Source organism: Pezoporus wallicus, unplaced genomic scaffold (genome assembly GCF_028554395.1).
Source record: "Pezoporus wallicus isolate ANWC-B61680 ecotype Strahan unplaced genomic scaffold, APGP_CSIRO_Pwel_v1 contig_4131, whole genome shotgun sequence".
NCBI classification, from domain to species: domain Eukaryota; kingdom Metazoa; phylum Chordata; class Aves; order Psittaciformes; family Psittacidae; genus Pezoporus; species Pezoporus wallicus.
Window position 1 is genome coordinate 4,376,513 of NW_026641950.1, and position 27,944 is coordinate 4,404,456.

A 27,944-nucleotide genomic window follows, 5' to 3' on the forward strand; every position below is an offset into this window, starting at 1 on the left:
CCAAGATTTATGGTTAAGTCAACACATTCAGTCGATATTTTAATTAATTTGTCACCTATACTTTCTGTCCTTTCATTAATACATTAATGGCTTCCACACAATGTGGACTATATTAGCAAAACACAAGTTACCCTTTCCAAACAGTAAGTAACTTCTTGAAGCTTAAAGACAAACAGAAAAATGTAATTAGGCTTTACAGAGAGCCTTGCATCTTAGCTGCAAAAAGCAAATGCACATTACAAAGAGGCTTCTAAATATCTAAGTAATGGGAGCACACAGAAAGAGTGAGATTTACTATCAGTTATAACTGCTAAAATGACAGCAAAGCAAGAATAATATGTGCCAGTAACTGTATTAATGGGAGATTGTTATGGAAGCCATTTAAGGAAATGCAAGACTTAGAATCATAGAATGATGCAGCTGCAGAAGAAAAAAATGTGTGCATTGTTATATGTTGTTGCATGGCTTCAGACATGTACATTAATGAACTAATTTCAAACTTCAAAATGCCAAGCACCCCAGTGACCATACACTTTCCATAGGAATTGCGCCTATTTTATTTCCATAAAGCTCTTCAGTAAAATTTCCATGACTATTTAACTTGAATAACCTGCAATTTCCACAGAGCAAGATTGAAAAATCATAACCAATAACAAAATGCAGTGCAGTAAATTCACCACATTCAAGACATATTTTTCAAACTATTCATCAACCCAAAGTAATTGTAGAAAATCAGCAGAAGTATTCCAAACACTCAGGAGAGGAAATGCTGTTCTAGGTAATAAGTAAATACAGGGAAAATTCATTTCTTCCACTCAGTTTTTTCATCATGTAAATACAATTTCTGAATACCCACAACACTGACAAAATAGCTTTAATTAAAAATCTTGGTTTAAAAAAATCCCTGTCTGGGGGGAGGAGGAGGGGTCTATTTGGTTGGGTTATTTTAATTTTGCATCCAAATTGATCAGACTATACAAGCTGTCATTTTTCATGTCACACTTCTACTTGTTATGTTTTGAAAAGGCTAAGACATTGAATCATTAAAAATAGGGAGTGTTTGCATAATGTAAATACTGCTGACAAACTACTAACCGTAGAACTGGTAAGATGCCTTAGTAATATGTAACCACTGATGTAATATTACAAATTATTCTTACTATTCAAAATTGCCATTTCACCAGTACGTATGCCTGTGCAAGATGCTATTCCAACATAGAGCAGGAGTCCTGGCAACTGTATTTATTCCCTGAAATCTTAAAATATTATCATAATATAATCTATAATAAGTATGTGAAATACACATTATCTCGGCTCAATTATCATGATCAGTAAAAGCCAAAGAATACTTCTATAAGGCTTAAAATTCCCAGGAGAAGAAGAGCTCAGACCCTGTCTGCAAGCACACAATGGAATCACAGCTGACGATGCACATCTTTTTCTGGATGTCTCCATATGCTCAGGAGGGTATTCCCCCCCCCCCCTTTTCTTCCTCCCTGTTTCTCCCTCTCCGCCTCCCCTGCTCCCAGCATTACATTGAAGAATTTGTTATTATCTGCTGCCAGGAGTACGAGAATGTTTTAACAACTAACAAAAAGTAGTGCAATGAACTTCACCTCATTTAAAAATAAAAATAAGGGATCCTGCCAGAGTAGCCATCTGTAACCAAGTTAAGCAAGAGTAGAAAATGGGTGGATGAATGGGATGCTGTAATACCGCCTTCTACAAACTAAATATCAATGTTACTGTTCTTAGTTTAAAATGTGTCACACAACAGCGTATACTGTAGCAACACACCTAACCTCTGACCTCCAAAGCCAAACACAGAAATAAGTGAATACTGAGCATTTTAATGCCTGCAAGAATACAGGAGAAACGTGTGGAATTTGTTAAATACTTTATACCTAACTTGCATACAGGCTGTATTGTTTAGACAGGACAAGCAAACACACAAAAAAATGAACGTGGCAAGAACAGTTTTAGCTCAGTGCTCTTTCTCCAGCACAAATTAGCACACGGCAGACAAAGAGAGTTATGTTTATACCTGAATGTGGTACCAGTCTTTAGTTCAGCTTTTTCTTTTCAATGAACTGACAGCATCGTCGAGGCTTAGAGCTCATAAGCCCCACCAATTCTGGTGTCAGGTGCTAGAGAAACTCTAGCTGAGTGAAAAAGCCCAGATTTTGCCAGTGAGACAGTGACATCAGCAACAAAGGCAAGGAGCAGAAGACAGTGGGCACTGGAGCAGCAGCTGGCTTGCTTGCTGACTTTGTTCTTCCTGCTGCAAAACCTGGGCTCCCTGCAGATGGGCTAGCTCTTACTGGCTTTTCTGAAGACAGAGGGAAAAGCTGGGAATGTCTCTTCCGACAGAGCCCTTCAGCCTTAGAATGAGCAAGTTATATCCTAAAGGATTATAAACCATAAACATTCTTAAATAAGTAATTTTAATTCAGAGCTTCAGTTTAGCGCAATACACTACACGTGAGTAAATCCCTTGCATTTTCTAATCTTTCCACCAGAAATCACCTTTATTTTCACTCTCTCTCACGTAACAGTTCCAGTATAAAAACGTAAACACAACTGACTTATTCCAAAAGTATCATTCTTGATAGCAATAAAATATTCCTTCCCCAAATGCCTCGAGTTTCAAATCTAGCACTGACAGCAGCAGGACAGAAAACAAGGAACATAAGGAGATGTACAAGTTTAGTAAAGAAGTGCTTTCAGACATTGCAGAGATACTGATGAAGCCAGTCATACATGGATCCTCTCCCTAGTAAAGACCAAAAGCTCAAGAAAAGTTGAGAAATCACCCGGGTTCATGTGCAATAAAAAGACTATGCTGGCTGAAAAACAACAAAAAATAAAAATAAAAATTACAAGCACCTTTGTCAGGCATTTAGTGCACAGCACTCATCAAACCAAGATACAAACATCTTAAAAGTTGCATGATTCTTCAAATATTTGCACCATGTTAAAAAGATCAGCTGTTCTTCTTAAAGTTGTTTTCAATCTTTCTGAAGGTTGAGTCCCTAACAAAGTATTTTCTTCAAGACTGTAGACAATGAAGACTAGCTACAAACATCAAGCTTATCACAGCACTTCTCATCAATTTAGGGATTAACCATTTGGGGAAAATTTACATCTTTCTTTACCTCGTGTGGTACAGCAGAGCTGACTTCTATGTTCCAATCCTCAAGTAGCCATATCATAAATGCAAAAGGAAGAGACACAAATGTCAGCGTCCATACATGCCTGCATACATGTCTGTACATGCAGATACGCACAAGCCTGGTATATCCTATGTGTGCCACCACCGCTGACATGAATAAGGATATGTCCTAAAAAACACAAAGGAGGTATAGTGCCTACACTGAATGGGATGAAACAACTGGTTTCCATTCACAGCGGCCTTAAGCCTCATGTAAGCAAACATGAGCCCTACTTTGGGGAGTGAGAGTTTTGGTGTCACATTAACAACAGCGTGCAACACTGTCATTTCTCCAAGAGTATTTGACAAGCAGAGCAGCAGCTCTTTCCCTCTGGTCGCTCCCAGAGGATTCCTGCAAGAGTGGAGCCCACCAGGTGGCCAAACGCAGCTCTCTGGTTGTAAAGAGCCAGGAAATTAACTGGCTGGAGTTGATTTTATAGTTCAGTACATAAAACCCAAAGGGATAAAAAACAAACGACTGCGTTCAGCCACAATGGCAGCAAACTATGAACACTACCAACAAAAAATAATACTTTAAGTAAAAAGACTGGCAGTCTTAAACTACTTACTTATTTACAGCAGCAATAGAGCTCTGCTCTGTCATAGCCAGACACTATATGCTTAGCTCAAACTATACTTAAATGCCATAAAAATATTATTGGTTCAGTTCTAAAGCCTATTCACCTGCTTCCTACTACGCTGAAAGAAAAGAGGTGGAGGAAAAGATGAGGATAAATACAAAAATAATTGATTATTACAGCATGAGCAGGCTGTTCTCCTTTTACAAGGAGACTCTTTCCTGGCTAAATTACAAGTGTATTTAGCCAGTGGGCCCCCACGTATGCACACTTCAGACTAACACAAACTCAGGCTAATACAAACTTAAGATTCAGATATCATTATTTCCCAGCAACTACCAGAAACCTCCTTGCCTTTTCTATTTTTATTATTATTTTATTTTTCCTTTTTTTATTTTTTTTTTCCTCTCCTTTCTCCCTCCTTCCCAACCCCTTTTTGCCAGGTTCTCGGGCAGGTTTCCTGCAGCCAAACTACGCGGCCTGAATGCCCCTCTCTGGAAGGAGAGGCACGTGATTCCCGGCCTGGGAAGAAACGCTCAGGCCCGAGCGGAGGCGAAGGAGCGAGGGGCAGCGAGGGAAGAGGGGACGAGGCGGCTCCGGTTACACCTCGCCCCGGGGCCACCGACGAGCGCAGCGGCGACGGCAGCGAGCACACACCGCCCCCCGCGGCGGCGGGAGGGGCTCAGCACCCGCCCTTCGAGGAGGCGGCGGACACAGACCCACCCCTCCCCCGCTCCCGCGGAGCTGCCCCATTGCGGCCGCCGCCGCCTTTGCGCGCAGCCCCGCGGCAGGAGAGCGGGAGCGAGCGGAGCGGCACCCGCCCAAAGACCCCGCGCACAGCCGGCTGCAATCCCCCCTTCGCCGCCTCCTCCTCCTCTCCCCGCTGCTCCCCGCCCCGCGCACACACACGCAGACACACGGCACTGCGGCGGCCGGGCCCCCACCCCTCCCCGGGCAGTGGGGAGGCGGCAGCCGGGCGCCCCGGGCTGCGCTCGCACGCAGCTGTGCCGCCGCGGCCTGCCCCCTCCCCACGGCACGGCGCGGCGCGGCCCGGAGCTGCGCGCACACGCAGGCGCAGCCCCCGCGCAGAAAGTTAAGAGAAGTTGCCCGCTTTGCCCCCTCCTTCCCCGCGCGGCTCCAGCGGGCGCACCGGCGCAGGGGGAAGGAAGAGGACAGGGCACCGGCCACCGCGGCCCCTGCCTGACGCGGGTAAAGGGGCAGCCGGCTCGGCCCCGCGGAGGGAAAACGGAGCGGCTCGCACACTTGCGCACCAAGTCGTTGTCAGCCAGGGGAGAGGAGGGGATGAACACCGCCCTGCTCCGCAAGTAACCCCTTCAGTCACCGGGGGAAACCCTCCCTCAAGTTTTCCTGTTGCTGTGTGCTCGGGAATGAGGAGGAAACGTCCTGAACAATCCCTTGAAAATTGCCCTCCTTGCACCCCAGCTGCCCCATCCTTCCCTCAGCACGGGCAGGGCAGCCCCTGCCCTCGGACCAGCCGCAGTACCCCGCGCCTCCCCGGCTCCACGCACTTTCTCCCCGCCGTCCTCAGCCAGGGACGCGGAGAGGCGGCACCCGACCTCCGCCTGGCCTGAGAGCAGGAAAACGGCCCCTCGGCTCGGCAGGGTGGGGTGCCCTACCACACCACCCCCAATCCCCCGTTCCATCGAAGCGGAGGACGTCCCGGGGAAGTAAACCCGCGCACCCCCCACCCCCTCTTCTCTAAGCCCGGGGGTGCGAGCACGATGCCCCGGCAAGGGGCGGCCCCGCGGTCACTTGCCCCCGGCTCCCCCCCGAGGGGCCGCAGCCCCCGTCCCACTCCCCCCCCCAGGGAAGCCTCCTTGCCGCGGCCGCGGTGCCGCCCGCCAACGCCGCCCTTCCGCGCACCGGCGCGGCCCCGGGCGTCCCCCCGGCATTACACAAGGCGGCCGGGGAGGCGCGGGGGGCTCAGGCACACCCCCCGCCGCACCGAGGCCGAGGGGGCGTGCGGGAGCCGTTACCGGGGTCAGTGCCGTCTCCCGCCGCTGCTGCTGCGGCTGCCGCCGGCGCTGACCTTCGCTTTGTAAGATGAAGCTGAAGCTGGGGCTGCGGCCGCCATGTTCCCGTTTTAATAACTGCCTGCTTGTTTATTTCAATGGAGACCCTCCCACCACTCGCCCTCCTCCTCCTCCCCTTCTACCCAGAGGAGGGCTGGACGGGGAGGAGGCGGGGGGAGACACAAGTCACTCCCCCCTGCCCCCGGGCACGGCGGCAGTGGCCGGGCCCCGAGCTGGGGTAGACCGGGCCGGACCGGGCGGGTCTGCGGCGGGCGGACTGGGGCTCCGCTGTCCCTCGCTGATGCCGGCGGCCGGAGCGTGGGGTGCTTCGCTCCCCTCCCTCTCCTCCTCTCCCCTCCCCGCCGGCGGGGACAATGGCAGCCGCCCCGCTGCTCGCAGCCCTGCGCGGCGCCCCCGGGTGCCTCCTCCGCGGCGCCCGAACTGGGGAGAAAAGGGAAGGGAAAGGAAAAAAAGTCCTTCGCCCTCGGAGGGCGAGACTTTAAATGTGTCCCTTTGCGGTCCGCCCTCGGAGGAACCTCGCAGTGAAGTGGGACTGGGGCAATCGGCCCTGGTACGGCTTCCAGTGGCCCGTATTCACAAAAACAGGGAGGCGGGGAAGACGGCACAGTCTTATTTCCTTTCTTCGCCCCCTAAAAATAAATAAATAAGTAAACATAGACATGATGAAAATCGTGTCACAAATACACAGCATCAGCCGTATGTCCCTCGCAGGAACGGGGGGATGAAGATGGATGCAGGCTTTTCCTAGGCTAGAGGAGTGAATACATGAGTTAAAAATTATTAAGGGCTGTAGGGCGATTGTTAAACATTGCCCTTTAGTTCAAGAAGCAGTCCACGGTGCAGAAATCCTGTCTCAAAGGAAAAGCTTTACATTTGTACACGTGTCGATAATGGCGAGCTATGATCCGCATGCACTAACAATAGTTATTTTTGACGTTTTCTCACGGGTATGCAGCTCCAAGTTTTTCTGCAGCTATCCACAGATTATGTACATTGTTATGGATGGTATGGCTAACTGCTTGCAATTAGGCTGGTCCAATACTTTTTTGATCATAATCGTTTTTTCTCAGATGGTTGCATTTTGCCCTACTGTGCAGCATACAATTTCCCATACTTGTGTCTGACTCAAATATTTTTTAACTTTTTTCTTTCACTGGGCAAAAATAGTTCAATTGTTTCTCCAAACAAATTAAAGGAAAACTGTCTTTCCCACTGTCCTCCCCCATATTAAAAGAAACTTTGCAACCAAGTCACTGAAAACTTGTAATATTTTCTTCTTCTGGAGAAAGATCTCAGGTATGGAGGGATGGCCATCAGAAATCTATTTACATGCAATCCCGTTAGGAAATGGGGGTGGAGGGATTGTAGTTTGTATATGCTCAATTAGTACTTTGCCGGTAAAGTAACCCGAGATCCTATCTACATTAAATGCCACTGGTTTAGGGGGAGTACTTTTGGCATCGTCTCCAGGAGACAAGTGGGCGTGCTCCAGCACTGGGCTGCAGCAGCTGGAAAAGACAACCTTTCTGAGGTTGTCCCCACCAGTCCTACTCAGCAGAGAAATTGCTTAATGTTCATGAAGCTCTTCCACCCTGCCCACACACCAGCAGGCAGCAAAGAGATTAAAGGTTAATTCTGTCTGGAAAGCAGAGAAATCACAGAGAATTACCTTGTAATCAGATGGCAAATGAGAGTAGTTTGTATGTAAAGAAAAAAAAAACCAAAACAACAACCTGGGGCAGAGTTGTGGAGAGACAGAGCTTTTCCTCCAGCCTCATTTGTTATATCTGTGCAAAACTCTGTAGCAAATAAACTAACAGTTATATGGGCAATAATCTCATTTACCTCACAGTTGTGATTCATTCGCTCTCCTACGCTAAGTGAAACAGTGGCCTGCTAAAAAACATATCTATTTTTTTAATTTTACTACCATAAGCAGTCCAGTTTAGAATTGCACAGGTAATTTTAATTCCAGTATTTATTTATGAAAGCTTGGGTTTTTTCTAACTTCACATTCCTTTAAAGTAACCAACAGTCTTAAACTAGCATGTAAGTACACCAGGGAAGGCAAGGAAGACCTTTTAACTTGCTGCAGAACCAACATAAAAGATAGCCCATGTAACACAAAGTTTATGATCTCAACACTGACAAAACTCCTTGACTCTGATGTGGCCGAGTGTCCTCCTCAAACTGGGTGAGGGAGGGGGTTCAGCTACATACCTAGACTGAGATCCACTGACATTTGTTACAAACTTCTAATTCAGGAGCCAACACATTTTGTTATCTAAGGCCAAAACCCTGGTTACAAATGTCACTGTGTGCAAAGACCAGTAATTATGTTATTCCTAACTGCTATTCTTTAAAGGCAAAGCAGCATTTTCCAGATAGGAAATAGATTTGATAAACACACTTCAGTGCCGGCTTTTATTCAGCATTACAGCTCTTCTCTGAACCTTCTCCAGTGTCACCATTGCTGCATTATGCTGACTAGAGCTGGCCTTAGTTTTTAAACAGAAGATTCTTTGGTTCTAAACAAGAGTAATGTAAATTTTCTGTCATCCTCTCATTTTCATCCTCCTCGCATTTATACTTCTGCTGGCTATTTTGCTCACAGCATCACTTTATCCATTCACTTAATAATTCACTGTGATCTGCAGATCTTTCCTGGTATGAAATTTAACACAGAGAGAAGGCTTTAATTATTTGAATGTCAGTGGAGTTTGCTTAAATTTCCTCTAATAGCTTTTTTTTTTTCCCTAAATCAACAGGAAAAAATCAAAATCTGAATGCAACCATGTTTTCCTGATCAGTATAGCCATATATTTTCAATGTTCTTTCGTCTTACTTAATTTTTCTTACGTAACATACTAAGTAAAAAAAATGCTACACAGGGTACTGTGAGTAAAACTAACATGTGCAGGTGTATTTCTAACTGATTTTCAAAAAAGTTAAAGCTATCTATCTTTCCATAAGGTGAAAGGTTATGAACAAATTGTTGAGTGCTTGTGAACTTGGTGGGCTGCTCAGGTACGGTTGCTGTCTCATAAAGTTCTATCTGCAGCATTAATGCATAAGGAAGAAGGGTTTATGTGCATCTGCTGACACCAGGGCTGTATGGAATGCAGCTGTTGGTGCACAAAGCCTTTTTCATGAGCAGTTGCATTTACCCTGTAGAATCACCCTGACCACCTTTATGGGGAATTGAGTCCCCACTTACCCAGTAACCTTTCCAAGTCGATTTAAATATGATTGATATGAAACCAATAAGGTTTTTGTTGACAGAGTATACACCTAACTCAAACCCACAAAGAAACAAAATTAAATTTAAAACTCTTTAAATCTACTATACCATCTTCACCCTCTTTGGCATGGGGGGGTACTTGTCAAGGTCTTCTGGTTGAACCCCCAGCTCCATGTAGGGGCAGTTTTCAAGTTATACCAGGTCTTCTAGTGTCATATCCAGCTTTTTACTACCTCCAAGGATGAGAGTCCATGGCCTTTGTAGATGACCCATTTCAGTGTTTGACCACATTTGTGGATTTTCCTTCTCCCCTGATATCTAACAGGTCTGTTCTAGCTTGTGCCTGTTTCCTCTCACAGTGAGAAAACCACTGTGGCCCTCAAAGAAGGCTCCATCTTCTCTATACCTGCCCACTGGGTGGCTAAAAAGAACAGTAAAATTCGCACCAGCCTTTTCAAGACTAGTGGCCTGACCTTCTCAGCATCTTCTTGTACATCATGTGCTCCAGCACCCTCACCACTCTGGTGACCTTCCTCTGGATTTGCTTTTTAATGTCCAAGTCTTTCATGTACTGGGGAGCTCAAAACTGCACACAGTAATCCAGATGCGATCTCAACATATTCCATGGGTGTGAGTAACCACTTTACCCGCCGGACATTCTTTTGCTATTGTGGCCCAGGATGCTGTTGACCTTCTTTGTTGCAAGATCACTGCTGACTTATTGTTGCTCACCAGGACTCCCGGATTCTTTTTTGCAAAGCTCTTTTCTATCCCTCAGGTCACAAAGTAGATGGCTGATCTGTCCGAGATGTGAGATGCTGCACCACCACTTATGGAACTTCACATGAGATTCCTGCCAGCCTGTTTCTCCAGCCTGCTGAAGTTCCCCCATTGCAATGCACTAATCACTCCTTCCCAATTTAGGGTCATCTGCCTGTCTTACCACTGAAGTCACTGACAAAGGTGTTACACAGTATCAGCCCCAGTATCCACCACTGGAGCACACTGGCTACCAGCCAGACCTGCTACTGCTGGCTGCAGCCCTTCGGCCCAATGGTCCAGCCAATTTCCCACCTAATTTACCTTCTACTTAACCCAGCTCATAGCTCTCCAGTGTGGTTAAAGGCGGTCCCTGGGTGATTTTGTCAAAAGCTTTGCTGAAGTCAAGGTAAATTACATCCACTGCTCTCCCCTTCTCCACAGACTCAGTTATTCTGTTATGAAAAGCAGTCATGTTGGTCAAGCAGTCCCTTTGTAAACCCTTATTGCCTGTCCCCAGTCACCTTCTTGTCTTTCAAACACCTAGACATGGCATCCAGGAGGATTTACTACTCAATCCTCCCACAGACTGAGGTCAGGCCTGGAGTTCCCTGGATCTCCCTTCTTGAAGACCGACAGAACATTTATCTTTTTCCAGTCACCATCACCATCCCACAACACACACCTGTCATGGTACACATACTTTATCATTACACTTACTGTGCCCCTCTGACCTCACATTACATCTCCAAACTATTGCTGGTTATCTTCCTTCCGTTAGGCCTTTGCCATATTCTGCTCACCCAAAATAAAAGATTGACTTACGTAGCACTATGTTCTTTTAAATCTTCTAGTATCTGGCTCAGCTTCTGTGGCACTTTGGATTTACTGCTATTTGATACAGTGATACACTGGCCTCATTAAGAGCTTGCAGTGAAGAGAATATCCTAGGAGTACTGTGCTTATTCACTAAAACTAAAAAATCTTTTTTTTTTTGTCCTGGGCAAACTTTAAACACACAAAGAATGTGTTTTTTACACCTCAAATAAATTTATAGATTAAAAACTGGTTAATCAAACATCTCATTGCATGTTGGTGTCTTATTAATTTAATAAATTGCTTCACATTCATTTTTCTTTAAATCAGATAACCTTGAAAAGCTCCACACTTTTTAAATACAAGAAATCGATCACAATCAACTTCAGCTTAAAAAAAGTTTTGAAGAAAGTTATAAATGTGTAGAGTAAGAATTAGAGTTCTAATCAATATTTGTGCAAATATTTTTCTGCTAGAATAAATGATCTGTTTTACTCATGCTACTTTGGTAGCAGTTCATGGTAAGGCAAAATAATGTTCAGGTGAGGTAAAGATATCTGTAGAAATAAAGCACAGCTGCTATACAAGTTCCAAAAGGGTATATATTTTTCTTACATTGTAGTATCATACCAAAGCATTTGCATTTTTACCTTGCTGGACCTGCTGGACCTGGACCAGCCCACTTGCTTCTGCCACTTTCCTTTAGCTATCTATGCCTATATCTGCCCCTAAAGTTCTTCTCACACACTGTGATGGGTCTGCTGACCAATTCCAATCAAGAGGAAAAGAGCAGTGCCTGCTGGGCAGTTCTGGGCAGCCTGCTGGACATGATCCTGCTCATGCAGGGGCCTGGACAAGATTACCTCCAGAGGTCCCTTCCAGCCTCAGAAATTCTGTGTCTCTGTGATACTTTTTGTGTAAAACAGATTTCTGCTGCTCTGCTTTATTTCACACTGCTCTTCCAATGTCTCCAATAGTTCTCTTTAACCATTTTTTTCCTTTTGTCCTTATTTTCCTTCTTTTTTTCTTTTTTCCTTTTTTTTTTTTTTTTTTGCTAGCCTTTTATTCTCAGTCTCTTCCATACTCTCATCCTGCAGCACATACTCAACAATAGCTGTCCTAGGACATATTCTGCAGTCTATTTGAAAGAATTGCCATTCTTCCTACTGAGGGTGAAAAAAGCCCAGCTCACCCCTATACTCCAACTTTAACCAAAAATGTAAACAGCCCTCAATCATTAAGGGGTATAAGTGAGCTACATATAAGAAATAGAGCTGGAAGTGTTTCATTATCGTTTTGCTGTTTAAGGGGCAATGTTGTCTTCCCTTTGTAATTACCCTGTTGAATATGTTAACTTACCTATTGTTTAAAAATGTGTAACACTGTCTTCTTCCCTTGATTTCCTGCACTTGAATACACAAAACTTTGTACCTTCTTAAGGCTTTCATAATAAAAAGCATTGCTGAGGAAGGGCAGAATTAAAGCCAGCCCACCACTAGCAAGCAGAGATGTACACTTTTACAGGCCCTCTAGACACACCTTCATGCTGCTCTTTTGGGGATGTCCTCTGAAAAATTATTATAAGGCAGCTTTATTAATTCATATTTAATAATTACTTCTCATCATTGATCACATTAGAATGCTCTCCTCCTAAATCATAATTGTGCAACCCTCAGCCTATGTGACCCTTCATTGTTGAATGCAGTTCCCAAATTCACTGTTAAGCTGATCACACCTTGAAGATGACCAATCTATGTTCTCCACTGGCCACTTACTCTGCAAATCTAGAGTTATGTACTTACAGCTCATGTAATTAGAGCACAGAAGATATAAAAAATCAGAGTGGTGGTGAAGCATTGCTTTTAACCGTCAAAAACTCAGCATGTCTGTACAAGTAAGAACATTTCATGCAGCAGACTGAAGATCTGCCACTCTGCTGCAGTTCTTAATGCCATTATGAAAGACATGAAAACAAGATGGAAGTATGACAGTGATTTAGTCACAGAACCAGTTAAATGGCTTTCCAAACTTGAGGTCACAGATAGATAGCTTTTTTGATTTACAGATAGCACAGAAGCTTGATTGAAGTAAATAAAGTTCAGAAAATCCGAAAAGGAAAGACAAGGAGCCTGGCTTCACTTTAGGATAAAATTGAGAGTTTTAAGTTCAAATTCTGGAAATTCTGATACTCAACTGCTTGCTGACTTTTTATATGTATTTTTTAATTATATTTTTAATTTAATTTAGTTTTATTATTAAATCAATTGCATTTTCATTAAGAAAATAGAGTTTCTTAAGCTCATGTTTCTGGTTTGACTTCTAACCCTAAACTCTAGAATAACCAAATTTTTGTATGGAATTATTTTAATCTAACAAATTACAGAAAAATTTATTGTCCCTGAGCTTTTTGGACTATGCAGCAGGGCAGAAGTTTTCCATTTCTGGAAATATGAGATGGCAAACCTATTTCACCCTAGTAGCATGCCTTCTGAAAGCTCCTTAGCGTCACCTTCATCTGACTCACCAGACAAGGGCAACAGGGATGGGGAGCAGTCATTCTTGAGGGCTGAGCTAGAGAATGCAGAGCAACCAGGAGAATGGAAGAACTTCCCCTTATCAGTTTTGGACGTTTGTAGTTTCCTTCCCCATCTCACTTCTTGGATTTGCAGGCAGTCTCCGTGAACTGGCTTCACCCCCTTTTAGACTTTAGGAGCAGTTACTATTACTATATGAACTATATGAAGGATTAAGATGACACATTGCTCACAATACAGCAAGAAACTTGGTGGTTTTCTTTCTCCTATCTTGTATCAGGTAGGAAAGGTAATGGTGTTGACTTTTAAATAGTCACTGGGCATCAGAATTAACACCTCACCAAAATGACTGTTCAGTGTCCTTGCATACTCATGGAGACAGCTCTGTATCAGCAAAAAGTAGTTCACATTTCTGAAGTTGTGATCCCACCATAGTACACTCTCACCTCTCTTGTTTTTTGTAGAAAGAGATTCTGGTTTTGATTTTTCTACATGTGCCTGTTATATAGCCATTAAATATGGCTCATCAGGAAATGGCAAGGTTAGCAAAGCCGGGACTGAAGGAAAAAGAGACTACAATTGTATTAAATGTTGGTATTTTTTTCTGATGCCATCCCATTCCAGCCATTCCGCTTTTAAGTTCTGAAATACATTTGTAATAATTATCATAATATTTGAAAAGAAAAATAACCTGGAAAGCTGTTTCATAAAACCAAAAAATTATGAAGAGGAAAGTGTAAGAGCTTAGGGCTTGTATTTGCAGTAAGATAATACATGCTTTAACTGGTGCTTGAAAGATGATGCAAATGCACTGAATGGTTCGGAAAAGCACAATTTGTAACCATGTGCGTAGTTAAACATAACTTAACCAACTCAACCTTACCATTGTGTGATGAATCCAGCCTGACAGCTAAGGTAATGGGCTCTGTCAATAGTTCTGCTTGCACAGTTTAAATCAACAAGTGTTTTGCAAGAGCCACTGTAGTCCCAACGTTTGGAAGCAAGTGGTATAAAGCCATCCCTCCCCCAACACCTCTGCAGTCCTTTACAGGCTGTCCCTCTCAGAAGACAAGTTGCAGCCTAAGCTTCCCCCCCCCCCCCCATTTTGACTCTCACAATTAAGAAAGATCCTGCATTTTACAATTCAGTGATGAGATAGTTGCAGATCCTCGGCTAGCCTTCCAAACCCAGTTCTCCTTTGTATACTCCTTTATCCAGTCTCAGCCTAATGGTTACCAAACAAAAAACCCAAAAGGTCCTATGAAGGGCAAACTGAGCTGAGACAAAGGTGTCCATTTTTTACATCAAAGAGTGCCAAAATACGAGGAGGACTTTAATTCGTATATAGAAAACTATCACATTCTCTCTTAGTTTAAATACTGCTGGATTGTCTAAATATGTACCCTGAATCTAGAAAAAAAGAAATAAGATCATGAGGCTGAAAGAGGTCAGGAGACCATCTGTGTCCACCCCCTCCTTTAATGCGGGATGATCAACGCCTATCTCACTCCTAAAGCATTGGTCTAACCTGTTCTTAATGACCTGTGATGAAGCCATCTCAGCCTCCCAGGCTACTAAATTGCTCTACAATTTTCACCATTAGTTTTTCTAATGCTTAAACATGGTTTCTTTTGTTGTATTTTAGGCCTTTATCTTCCCCAAACTACTTTAGAAAAGGAGATTCCTCCCACCCTCCCCTTTTTTTATCAGTTCTCACCCTTAAGCAGAGCTGCTACAGGGTTTCTCCTCAGTCTTTTTCTAACTTGAGCAACCCCAATTCCTTTCAGCTCTTGTTTTAGGGCACATTATGCCAGTCCCTGCTCATTCAGGCTGTTATGGACTTTCTCCAGTTGGTGCAGAGAAGAGAATGTATTTTTGGTACTGAGCATACTGCTTGGTTTGGGACCTTAGTGGTGCTGGAAGCATTACTTCATTTGCCACACAAGCTGTGTTTCTTTTCCGTATCTCAATAACCACTTTATTCCTTCCCCACACCCCTAACAACACGGCATTGATCACTACTGGTCAGAGATCAGATCTACCCTCCTAACCCTCAAATTTAGAAATGCAGTTTAATATGTTATTACAGACATTATATTGATGCAAAGACTTAGACAACTTCAACTGTAGGCCTCACCGAGTCATTGTTTAAAAAAGTGTATTAAAGAAAGAAACCCAAGAGGTGTTTAGAACATGGTTTGCACATATTTTTTCAGAATCAAAACTCTAAATCAAAGCATAATCAACAAAGAATGCTGCTACTAATTGTGTGTAGATCTGCCTGATCTTTTAAAAGATAATGTGACATATGTCGTTTTCCATATTTCATTGTATTGCTACAAATCAGGATCAGGACTATCAGAGAAGCACTATTTTAACTACAGAAAAGGTAATAATATCATCTCATTACAGTCCTAAGCCAAACTGTCTGATTTGCAGAAAAAAAACTCCAATGATGGAGAAAGTTACTATTTATGTCTATGAAACTGACGATCACATTTGCTCAGGTATTCCATTGATACCTATGCATTTTTTGAAATAGGTCACGTAACTAAAGGTTCAAAGAGGGAACTACACTTCTGCTGTTCCAGTGATTAGTTGTTGAACAGGATCCTGTTTTGCTAAGGACTGTACAAGTTTATTGCATAAAGATTTTTCTTGGCCAAACTTTACAAGCTAAATACCAGATAAGGATTGGGCAGATTGAAACAAACCCCACCAAACCAAACCCCAGCCTACAACCCCCATCCCCACCCTGCAACTAGAGACTGGAGTCAAAAGGAACAAGGAAAAACTGGCCAAGTGCAGGACTTGGTATGATAGAGAGGTGTCCTACTCGAGCAGCTGCTTAACTGTTGTTGAGTCACTTGGTAGAAACTAGAGCAGGGTAAACAATGCAACAATTCAAAAAATTCAGGAGACACCCTTAGGTAAGTGATTTGGCAAATATATTTAGCTTTGCTGGGGATACTCACTGAGGCTACTTACATGCCTGAGTACCTTGCTAATCAGGAGGCTATTTAAGCTATTTGGAGGCAGAAATTGAAATGTGTTTGTTTGTGTGAAGTTGGCCTGGTTTTAGCTAGTTCTTGCGAGACAGAATCATGCACAATAGAATATACCTTCCAAACATGCCTTTAGTTGAGTTTATTTGCTTCATATGCATTTTCAAAGGTATTTTTTCATACTCATTATAGACCCATGTGTTCCTTTTTCCCATTAAAATTAAATCAATGAAAGAAATGAATCAATCCAACACTTCAGTATTCATAAAACACAGTTTTGAGGCAAAGCATGTTTGCAAACAAAAAACAAAGCTTTTTTTAACAATTACTTAAATTTCATCCCCTACTGCTTTGATAAAATCTTTCATTTTCTTTTAATGACAATGATAAAGAAGGAACTCTGGATTGTGACATGTAAAATGAGTGCTATCCAAGAAAAGCATTGTATAATCGTTTATAACTTGTGTATAATTTTGAATTTGTCAATATTCATTAATACAACATATTTTGTTTTGCTGTATAACAAAACACATGGTTCAGTTTTCCATACTGACTGTCCTACATGCAATTTTATGACAAAATGCATTTCAGTTTCTAATCTATCCATAAGAACCAAATAAATGTTACATATTACTATTAAGTGAATTATATTCCTTTTCTCTGGAGGAACTGCTAATGATATTATTCAAGAATTCTATTAGATTCATTAGTTTAAAGTATGTTAAATCCCTCAGTGACTGTTTCTTAGCATCCTCTTCACTGACACATTGTTTGTGAGTACTTGTAAATTTTGGTAGAGTAAGAAAATATGCTGTTTCAAGAAGTCATGTATTGTATTCCTGTTTAACCATCAGATGACTTATGCAACTATGTAGTAATAAATTGCAATTTACTCACTGCGCAAGCTTATTTCCCAAGTACTTTCCCACTATTCTGCCAGAAACTAGAAACAGTAAATTATAACCACTGGTACCAGGGAGAGCATGAGCAAAGAGTAAGTGGTAGACTTGCTTACATCAAGCAAGCCTTCCTAATTCACATGACTCAAACAAGAAAATCAAGTGAGCTGGCAAACCCAAAACAATGGAATGACGAAGTAATGCAAGAGTAATTCCTAATTAATGCTATTTATTCTGTAGAAGCAGAGTATTTAAACATTTGGAATTTCATCTTAACACCACCATTCGGAATATGTTGCTTTTAAAATACTTATTTATAATTTGTAATATAATACATTGTATCTCAAAATATGCCTATATACACATTATAGGCATAAAATGGCATCTTTAAAATCACCAGCTGTAATTATTCAAAGCAAAGAGACAAAGTAATAGAAGCTAAAAGAGGAAAAGGTAAAACTATGCTTATTTCTGGGCAGGTAAAGTTCCAGTAAACAAGAATACTTTCAAGAGATAATTTCTCCTCTTTACATGCAAAATGCCTGTTTAGTGACTGGAGTAAGAAATTCTGGATATTAAATGCAAATTAGGGTGAAACTGAAAACCAAGTTGTTTCTTAAACAAGGAAATGTGCATACATATTAGATATCCCATAATCCATAACCAAATCATGACTGAATTGCTACTTCAGAGCAAGTGAAAAGATTTATTGCAAAAAAATAAATTAAGTTGCTGAATAGTCAAGCTATGGAAATATCTCTGTATTTGTACCTGAAGCAATCCCAAACTTCATGTGTTCCTTTACCTACCTATAATCCAGATAGGAAAATCATGAGAAAATACTGTACAGATTGCAATAAGGATAGGATCTACATTGAAATGTAGCATGATTTTGTTGAAAAAAGGCTGCCAAGAGAGATAATGTGCAGATTCAACCCTGTACTGTGTTCTGTAAATGCACATATTATTCTAAATACAAGCAGAAAAGAACCTCGCCCTACCTCAAATCATAGTGCCTGCAACTGCCACTTACTAAAAAAAAAAGAAAAGAGCACTTTGTAGTTCTCGTGTAACTGGTTCATACAAAGGTAGGTAGAAATCTGCATCAAACCCCTGCGTCAGCTCTTTTTTATATGAATGCCGCTCGTTACCCTTACCTTGCCTCATGCATTGGGATGGAACTGCAGCACTGACATCACTTGCAGAAAGCTAAATTAGTTGTACAGCATTAAAACCAGAACCACAGGCAACCTTTCTTGAGCTATACCCTGTGCTTTTCTCCAGGTATTAGCAATCCTCTCTCCACATTGCAAACTCTTCCTATCGATACTGCTCCTTATTGCCTGGTTTAAGTGGAAATAATACTCTAGACAAAAACACTCCTACAAGGAAGGCAATAGAAACCAAACAGCTCACTGTGTATATGCTCCAAACCGAAGGCTAAAATTCCCTAAACATACTATTTTTAAAACTCTATTAAAAAGCATGGTGTATCTGTACTATTTTACAACTGATTGCATAGTGTGTTTTATGCATCTGAAATTAAGCCCTACCCTCACGTCCAAACCCCTGTGTGTTTGGGGGTTCCAGATGCACAAGATGCTCAAGCAAATCTTTAGGTGCAGAAGAATGCACTTGGAAAACTTCTGAATAAAACCACTGTGGAAACCAACAAAGTTGACATAAAGTAGCAATCCCAGCATGGTTTTAACTGTGAAAAAAGCAATGTAAGCATTTGACCTTTAGAAGTAAATCAACTACTTTGGACTTCTCAGGAGAATAATGAGAGGTTTTGGAGGGGAAAGCTGTGCTGCCAGGGGTGGCTGGGACTGGGGGCTTGTGCCTTGCTGGGTGCTGGCAAGTGCAACATGATCCGCAGCCATGGTCCAAAGCAAGTGCTTGACCTCAACAGTCCCTCACAGGCACCAGAAAAAAAGCCCAAATCATTGCACTACTGGCAGTTTGAAGCAATATTTGGGTTAAGAAACAATACAGTAAAAATTCTGAGGTTTATTTGTTTCCTGCTTTTAAAAAAAACAAAACCCAGATGTTGCCTTTCTGTGAAACTTCTTTTCTTGAAACTTGGGCATCTGGGAGATATGGGGAAAATAAAAATTTAAATAAAATAACATAAAATAAAATAATATTAAATAATATAATATAAAATAAAATACCCCCCCTACATGAATGTAACAAACAACAACACCCTCCCCTTGCTTCTAATAGGCAGTGCGTCTCATCAGAAGCCACACAGCTTCAGGTACCAGGCAGCATGCCTAGGAAGAGCAGCCCCAAGAGTCAGTACCACCATGTCCCTCCTTTGATCTTCCATAGAGAGAGAGAATAGGCCCAAAATGAGTATAAGGAAAACAAATTTGATGCTGAGAGGCCTGAGGCACAGGTCTGGGGCTCGTAGCAGCAAAGCCCATTTTGTAATTTCCTTGTATCTCCACAGAATAGCTTCCCTAAGCAATTAATTCACACACAAACTAATTAGAAGAAGTTCAGCACCTTTAAAACTTAGGCCCTCATTGTTCTGAAAAAAAAAAAAAGGAGAGAAAATGTTTATTCTGTTTGTAGAAGTGAATTTCTCATAAAGTTGTAAGTGTTTTCTCTGGGCTTCAATTCCTTAATTAATTTTGATTGTATGAATTAAGGCCTAGAAGATTCACCAAAAATATAGTTAGTTGAAGTCTCCATTTTTTATTTTAAGGGATACAAAACTTTGTGTTTATGTAGCTTTGCCTGGGAACCTAACATTTACTAACATAAATGGTAAGGTAATTATATTCAATGTTACTGAAAGAAAATGACAGATAACCTTACGTAATCGATCTACTTCTGCAAATCCACATTTTTTTAGCTGCTAGTCTGCAATTTGTATTTTACCCAGTAATATCCCAATTTCCTCCCTAAGACAAGCTGCAAATTGAGTTTATAGTTTATTTTAATATTTCCTGCCATCAAATTACATGGATAAGAAATCCTGTGTGCTTGTGCCATAATCCCATTTCTGATGAAGAAAAGAATATACAGGCCTGTAGTATAATACTGTCGTGCAAAGGGATTTGTGTCTGCCTATCTTAGCTTGCCCAGACTTTGAAATCTTTTAAAGTAAACAACATATTTTTCTTAGGTTAGCTGGAGAATGAACATAGAAACTTCACATGGAAAACTGAGATATCATCTTTCAAAATGAGCAAAATAATGGGCAGTAAAAAAAACCCTATGTAACATGGGTTTGCTTACAGCTCCCTTAAGAAATGAAGAACAGTTCTCCAAGCCCTTCACTGAAATACAACAATATAACTTGTGACACAAACCAGATGTTTGTTTTTTACTAAGCACAAGTTTTGTGACATGCGTGTTTAATTTCATTACAGGGTGAGGATAAAAGTCAAAGAAAGAATTATACCTGCATTAAATTTCAAAAGCAAAAAAACCCCACAAACAAAACCAAACCCCAAACCGTCACTGTTCTGAAAGCAGAGCAAAGTACAGGACAGCAAGGTATCTTTTGTGAAATTACTTTGATTTCCTAAGAAAAACAAATTTAATATGAGCAAGTAAATGTAAGGGGAAACATAGTGGGATCGTCATAACTCCAGTTTCTCCATGGGAATACCAAGCAAACTATAAAAAAGCAAAAGTGAAAAATACTCAAATACTCAATTATATCATAAATAAGTAAGATAAAATCAACGGAAGGAGGGATTTAAAATTGGCATTTACATATTTTTAACACAGTTGGAATTGGGATTAGAAATCCAGTAGGCACAGGAACTATACATCCATTGAAATTCCTTAAGTTAGATGCTTTTTACAGCAAATATATAGCAAGACAAAATACTTCTTATTTTTATGCTAGATGATATGCAAAGTACAGAGTACAGTCTGGGGAAATGAGTGCAGTAATGGCCAAGATTTTAACAGTTGGTAATTTCAGGGTACTTGAAACTTTAACATGGTCTGTTCTCCTGTCCTCAATGCTTTCTGAAAATCAGGTCCCCTCTGATGTTTCCACAAAAACTGGGGCACACAGAATAACTAGCAATTTGTTAGAACTGTGGCCTGAAAGTACCTTCAGGAGATAGATAACCTTGCAAAGTTTGATGAATATTCTCACTGACTCCTGTAAATATTCTGGGCAAAACCAGAATACAGTGGAACATCCAACAGTGAGTATCAACACAGAAGTCACACCTCCTCAGAAGAGAAACTAAAATGCATCATCCTATCTGGCAAAGTTATGAAGAAAAAAAAAATCCAATGAGAAGGAGAAGAAACAACCTCCCCAGTGCATCAGCTGACAGAATAACCACTAACAAGTGAAGCAATATCAGATGTATTAAATGTTTTGGGAAAGTACCAGACTAAAAGCCAGGAATGCCCAATACCTCTCAGTCTGACCTAACCTCACCACTGTATGATGCTGAGGAAGTTCTCTCTTACCACATTACCACAATAAGGTGGTGCAATTAATAGTAATAACATTGGGTGCAGTGATGCTTTAATTTCTGCAGAACACTATAAAACTATCAAGTGCTACATATGATATTTTTATGACTGCTCTTACTATGTTCTTTATTTTTTCAGCCAGAAAAATGTAGGTAAGCCTTTAAGAAGGTTTTAACACAGCTGAGTGTTTGGATATCCACAATACGAAAGTTGAAGCATGCTGATACAACAAAAAATACTAACGCATTTCAAGACCAGAAAAAGTTAGATACAATTGTTCAAAGGTGTTGAATATGTACTGGAGAAAGTTAAGATCAGACAAAAAATATAGAGAGCCCTATATCTGGGTCTACTTAAAATCTCCCTTTTTCCCTCATCCTTGTATCAAGCAGACTCTGCAGCCTGCAGTCTGGACCTGTCATCACATGGATGCCTACTTTCTAAATTCGAAGTCAGGAACTACTGAAGTATATTCTGGAGAACATTCACCCCTCAGCGTATCTTTTCAATACTTGTCACAAATAACCTCAGAAAAGAAATGCTCGAGTGCTTTGATTTTTATTGCAAGGCCACAGATCAGAAGAGAAAACACTTGTTCCACCTAGGGTACAGCAAGGAGCCTAATACGTCTGAAAGAAATGTCAATTGCTTAAACAAAACTGATGATACGGTCTTACTTAAAGTGCTTTAAAAATGGAAGTAACACCTGTAGTCCCCAGCTAGGTTGTCCTCATGAAATACCAGGGCCTGTTTCACCTGTTTGCATGAAGGTTAGTGATGTGTCTTGTTAAGCTTCCATAAAGACTGGGTTCAAGCCGGCTTATATGGCTTGAAAGCCATTTAAAGACATCTTTAAAAACCAGAGAGGTAAACAGTGAGTATTTGAGTTTATTTAGCTCTCTATGAGTTTAAGGAGGTTATAAATTGGTTTCATCTCATTTAGCAACTTCATTAATAAAATGGCAGAGCATATTGTAAACAACATGCTAATCACATCACAAAATGCTGAAATAAGAGAGTCTGATGGCATTAGGGAGAATAGAGATAATGCAAAAAAAAGAACCCTCAAATGAAAACACTGTAAGAAAATACAATAATAAGCTTTGAAAATTATTACAGGGATAGCACAGGCAAAGTCTATGAAGGGAAGGAAGGCTGAGATGCTGAAAGCAGGCATGCCAGAGCAGCCCTGCAGGTGACACTAGACAGCAATTTGGAGGAGATTTCACAACATGATGTAGTAGCACAAAAAAGCAACACATTCAGGCTGCTACATTGGCGTTTCTCTTCTAATAGAGCAGAGAAAGCCACCCTTGCTAGCTAAATCTGGTTCAGCTTTCATTCCCAGGAGATAGGAAGCACGCTGGCATAGATAGGAATGAACTGAAACGAAGGGTAGAAAGAGAGAAAAGGTCTTAGAGGTTGCAAGGAAAATATTAAGAGGTTTTGAATTTTTTCCCTTCACAAATGTTATGGAAAGTTTGGAAACGTTAAATAAAACATGATGGGAGAAAATGAAGGAGGGGGCTGGCAATGGGTATATTTTTTGATTAAGTGAATTCGTTCCAGCCAGAAACCATTCAAAGTCTCTTGCAGAAGAGTAGTAGCAAATTAGAAATGAGTTGTGGTTCGCTCCACTAGTCCGAGGAGAAGGGCTTCATTTTGCCAAGGCCTCTTGCCAAATGGTATCTCCATCAGTCACAACAAAAGAGTCAGTGTCTAAAAGGAGAAGGCAGGCAGCTTCCTTTCAGAAGTACGTGCTTTCAGTAATCATCGTGAGGACCTGGGGCTTATTATCTCTATTTCTCACAAGAATTCTGACCAATGTCTTACAAATGTGTCAGTCTGAAAGCTGACACTCAAATCATATTAAATCATCTGAAGGGGAAAACCACAGCCTTCACTGTTTAGCAGAGAGCACCACTACCTTTAGACTTTGGTACTTCCTCACCCCACCAAAGCTCCCTTACAATGTATTGTCTCTGTCTGTATTTCAAGGCTTTCCAGCTCTTTTCTCTCCACCATTGCTTACTGTAATGGTTCCTAATGACAACTCTGTGACAATTTCTGGCCTCATTTCTAATAAATACAACAGCAACTACTGTAGCCCCAGTGGGGTCCATGTGCGCTTTTTCCTCACTGCTGCTGTTATTCCCTGAAATTTGGAGTCAAATTGTAATACGAACACTCTTGTTTTACACAGAGGGAGAGATATAAAACTTCATTAATAGCTGACTTTTTTTTCCTTTCTGAAGTGCTGCAACCAAAATAACATGCTTCTCATCCTTAATTTTATGCATTCAGGTTTGAAAATGGTGAAGAACAGGAATTAAAAAGTGATTCAATTCTGTCTTGAGCCAAGACAGAAAACCTGGTAAGCTCCATAAATCTTGGGATTTAACTAGAAAACAAAGTACAAGTGTGATTTGGCATGCTCAGCTAAGTCAGCACACAAAAAGTATCGCAGAAGGTTCATAATCACATATCCAGGATCCCCCACTCCTTAAAGCCTCTTCCTCTGGCTGTTACCTGTGATATTTGAAATTAGTACAGATACTTGGCTCATCCCTTCTTTGCAACCAGGCTGCCTCTTGCATGGCACCTCCAGCTGCTGCTCACTGTTGAGTAGCAGCTCCAAGACTCCATCTTGCCAGGTTGTAGCCCGCAGGATTTCTTCTGCGCTCTGTTTTTTGGACTGTATTTAATGGGTACAGGAGGAAAAACAGATCTCTGGCATCATGGGTAACAGCATGGTCCTGAAAGATCACAAAAGCAATGAGCCATCCCACCTTCAGTTGACTTAGAATTACAGAACGGTTTGGGTTGGAAAGTACCTTAAGATCATCTAGTTCCAACCCCCCTGCCATGGGCAGGGGCACCTCACACTAAACCATCTCACCCAAGGCTCCATCCATCCTGGCCTTGAACACTGACAGGGATGGAACATTCACAACTTCCCTGGGCAACCCATTCCGGTGCCTCACCACCCTCACTGACTTCTGATACCTGAGCATGCATCTGCACTGTCAGGTACCTGCAGGTGTGCACACAGAGTATGGTAGCCCTTCAAAGCCACAAAAAAAGGTGACTGATGGGAGTTATGGGTTCTGACCACTTTTCTCTCAAAAAAGGACCGTTCTGTGCACTGGTTTACGTACTACATTGATAGAATCAATGGTAAGCTTCTTCCTGCTCATAAATCAAAACAAGATTGTTTTTCTAATTACATTTACATTACTTTGTTTTTTAAGTTTTAATCACAAACAGGGCACATATTCTGGCACGGCATCAAGGACTCCCTGATGACATAGAAAATAGGCAGATATCTTTGCAGCAATATTGAGTTTTGTTGCTGCTGCCCAATTAAAAAAAGCCTTTTATCAGCACTCTAAACATAGAAGATTCCAAAGCACCACAGAAAGAAACAAGAAATTGTTTATGAACTATAATTACATATTCATAATCAGAAAAAAAGGCAGAAAAGTAAATGAAATCAGTTTTTAAATTAATGACCTTTACTTTTAAGCTTTTCTGACACTGGCTCAGCCTCCCCCACTCTGCCTCTTCTTGCACTGAATGCTGCCTGATCGTATGGCCACAAGTCAAAATAAGACCAAATGACGTAGAAAATAAAATTGAACTTTAACCCCACCTCCTCCCCCCCCAGTTATTCCCCCCTTGCACTGGTAGGTAAAAAAAAAAAAAAAAAAAAAAGAAAGAAAAAAAAATCTAAATATGAAGCAGAAGTCGTCCCCCCACCAATGCTGAAGCAAAAAAAAAAACAACCATGCAAAAAGTACATTTAATTCAACACAAAGACTTTTCTTTTTGCAGAGTCCTGCCAGGCAGATTATCTGCAACTAGAAGTAGAGCATTTAGAATGAAGAGCAGAAATAGAAATATAGGGGCGGGGACTGCTAGCTCAGAAGAGCCTTTTGTCTGGCGATACTGTGACTAAAGATAATCTTTGTTTATCTTGTATGTTTAACTTGTGTCTTGTATATCCAAAGTGTTGGAAAAAAATGTGTAATTACGAGTGAGTAACTGAACAAACCCATAACACAGGGTATAATTTCTAGGAATGGTGAAGGCAGGAAAAACAAACTTGGCAGTTATTATACCGTTGTGTTTTTTCTCTTTATAATCTCTCCCAGACTGCAGTGCAATAATGTTACAATTAAAGTATACTTTGACTAACAATTTCACAGCAGAATGAAAGTGAATTATGTCACGTTACTAATACAGAAAAGCGGAGCTGTGATGTACCCTGGCTATGCGAGCACCAGTTAAAGATAAAACTTTACAGAGGAGAAGGAGTAAGCTCAAGGCTGCCGAAAACTGAACGGGATTTAAGTATTTAGTGTCACCCAATCACTGAAATATAATTAATGAGTCTGGAAGAGTACGCTGCTTTTTGGTCTCCAAAGCAAGGCGGGCAAGAGGGGAAATGTATTTGAGCTCTTCAGCGATAAAAGCTGTGGCAAAATTCTGCACAGCTAAACTACACGTTCAATTGCAGCTGCTGATTTCTCCTCTGTGTGATTAGAGCCTCCCATTTCCCTCATTACAGGCTTGATATTATTGAAGCAAAGCCAACAGCAAGTTAGCAAGCCAGCAGGGGAGCAAATTGATTATACAGTTAGCTGTAGAAAAACTGAAATTCTTTATTAAGGGGAAATGAAATACAGCTAATTTATACTTCAGCTGAACCCCTCCCACACTACACTTACTCTGCTGCTACTCTGAATTTTCTCTGAAGCTACAAGACAGCCAAGACGTTACAGAAGCTTTATTGATATAAAAATAAGTCAGGCTTCCAGCACTTTTCAAAAAGGATTTCTATTAGTAATTACTATAACTCACTCACTATATAGGACAACATGGCACTAAAGCTGAAAAGAAAGACAGAAAGGTGGAAAGCATTTGGGTTTATGTAGACTAGAAGATTTCACTATCTGTCTTTAACTGGTGTTATGGAGGCAGCCTGCAAATAAATGTAAACAGCAACTTCTCTGTAAAGCAGCGACTCAGTTTTTGTGGTATTTCAGCTATAAATCTCTTTCCCAAAATGAAGAAAACAGTCCTTTGGGACCAGAAGCAATTTTTGGAAAATAATACCAGTTATTCTGTTAGTAACAGAATCAAATACAAAAAGAAAATAAAAATTTAACTCAAGTAACCTGTTACTTTATTTCTGAGGGGAACGGAGTATGAGGCAGTTTGTTTCTAAAGCAAGACCTCGCAGAAGATGCTGCTTGAAATCACGCTTGCCCCATCCCGAGCAATTATATACAAGCAGTTCAGATCTTCCATACAGAGGTGACATACGCTGAGCGCAGAAAGTTCCTCCTGCCCTGCAGCCCTTTGCCCTTCAGCCCCAAACACTTGCCCTTGGCAAAGCCCTGATAAAGAAAGCTCTGGATTGGACCCCACTGAGGAATGTCCCCTCTCCAGATTGCTGACACCTCCCATTGCTCTCAGCAGGTCCCAGGCCACAAGCCGCCCTTCCAAAGACAGTCACTGCTGTTTTTAATCTATTTTCCACTGTCCTTTCCCATCCACTGGCAGGACAAGGGATACATCCTCTTCCGAGGGCACCTTGGCTTCTATCCTGTGAGGCACAAAGGATGCGGTAATTTGTGGAAGATTAGCATCTTAACATGAGAAAGCTCACACAAGAGTCCCATGGAGGGAAGTGCTTAATGAGACTTCTCCGCAGGAAGGGAAAATACTTTACAATGTGTCTTTAATAAAAAGTGTGACTTAGTCAGGATTCACAACCTTAATCAAACTGAAAGGAGGAGCAGCCCTCTAATTGCTGGTGTGCCTCAGGTAGAACTTCCTGTGTTTCATTAGCCTGTCTTCTGCCTCCTCTGCATTCCTGATGCACAATGTTCACATGCAACATCCCTGTCATATATTTTTTTTCTCCCAGTTAATGATGGGTGCTTTGAGATTTCTCCCTCATTTTCAGACAAAACTTCTACCAATTTTCTATACCTGTCAGTGTCTTTTTGGATGAAAACTCTCTGCTGGTTTTGCCAGAGGTAATTTTCTTCATAGTAGCTGATGTGGGGCTGGGTTTGTACTGAAAACTGCTAATAATTCAGGAATATTTTAGTTCTTGCTGAGCAGTGCTTACATAAAGCCAAAGCCTTTTCTGCTCCTCACACCATCCTACCAGCAAGCAGGCTACGGGGTGCACAAAGAATTTTGAAGGGACACAGCTGGGACAGCTGACCCCAGCTGATCACAGGAATATTCCATACTAAGTGATGTTGTGTTCAGTATATACAGTTGGGGGAAGAAGGTGGAAGTGAGGGATGCTCAGAGTGATGGCGCTTGTCTTCTCAAGTAACCATTACGCCTCCTGGAGCCCTGCTTTCCTG

General features: G+C 41.5%; 1 protein-coding gene across 1 annotated transcript in view; it reads right to left on the reverse strand.

The window, feature by feature from the left end:
- NCOA2 (nuclear receptor coactivator 2) overlaps positions 1 to 6,074 on the reverse strand; it is a 193,612-nt gene extending 187,538 nt beyond the window's left edge. Inside the window, exon 1 of the mRNA XM_057426226.1 lies at positions 5,787 to 6,074. The gene's annotated coding sequence lies outside the window, so the exon portion shown is untranslated. The remainder of the gene's footprint in view (positions 1 to 5,786) is intronic.
- Positions 6,075 to 27,944: the final 21,870 nt, after the last annotated feature.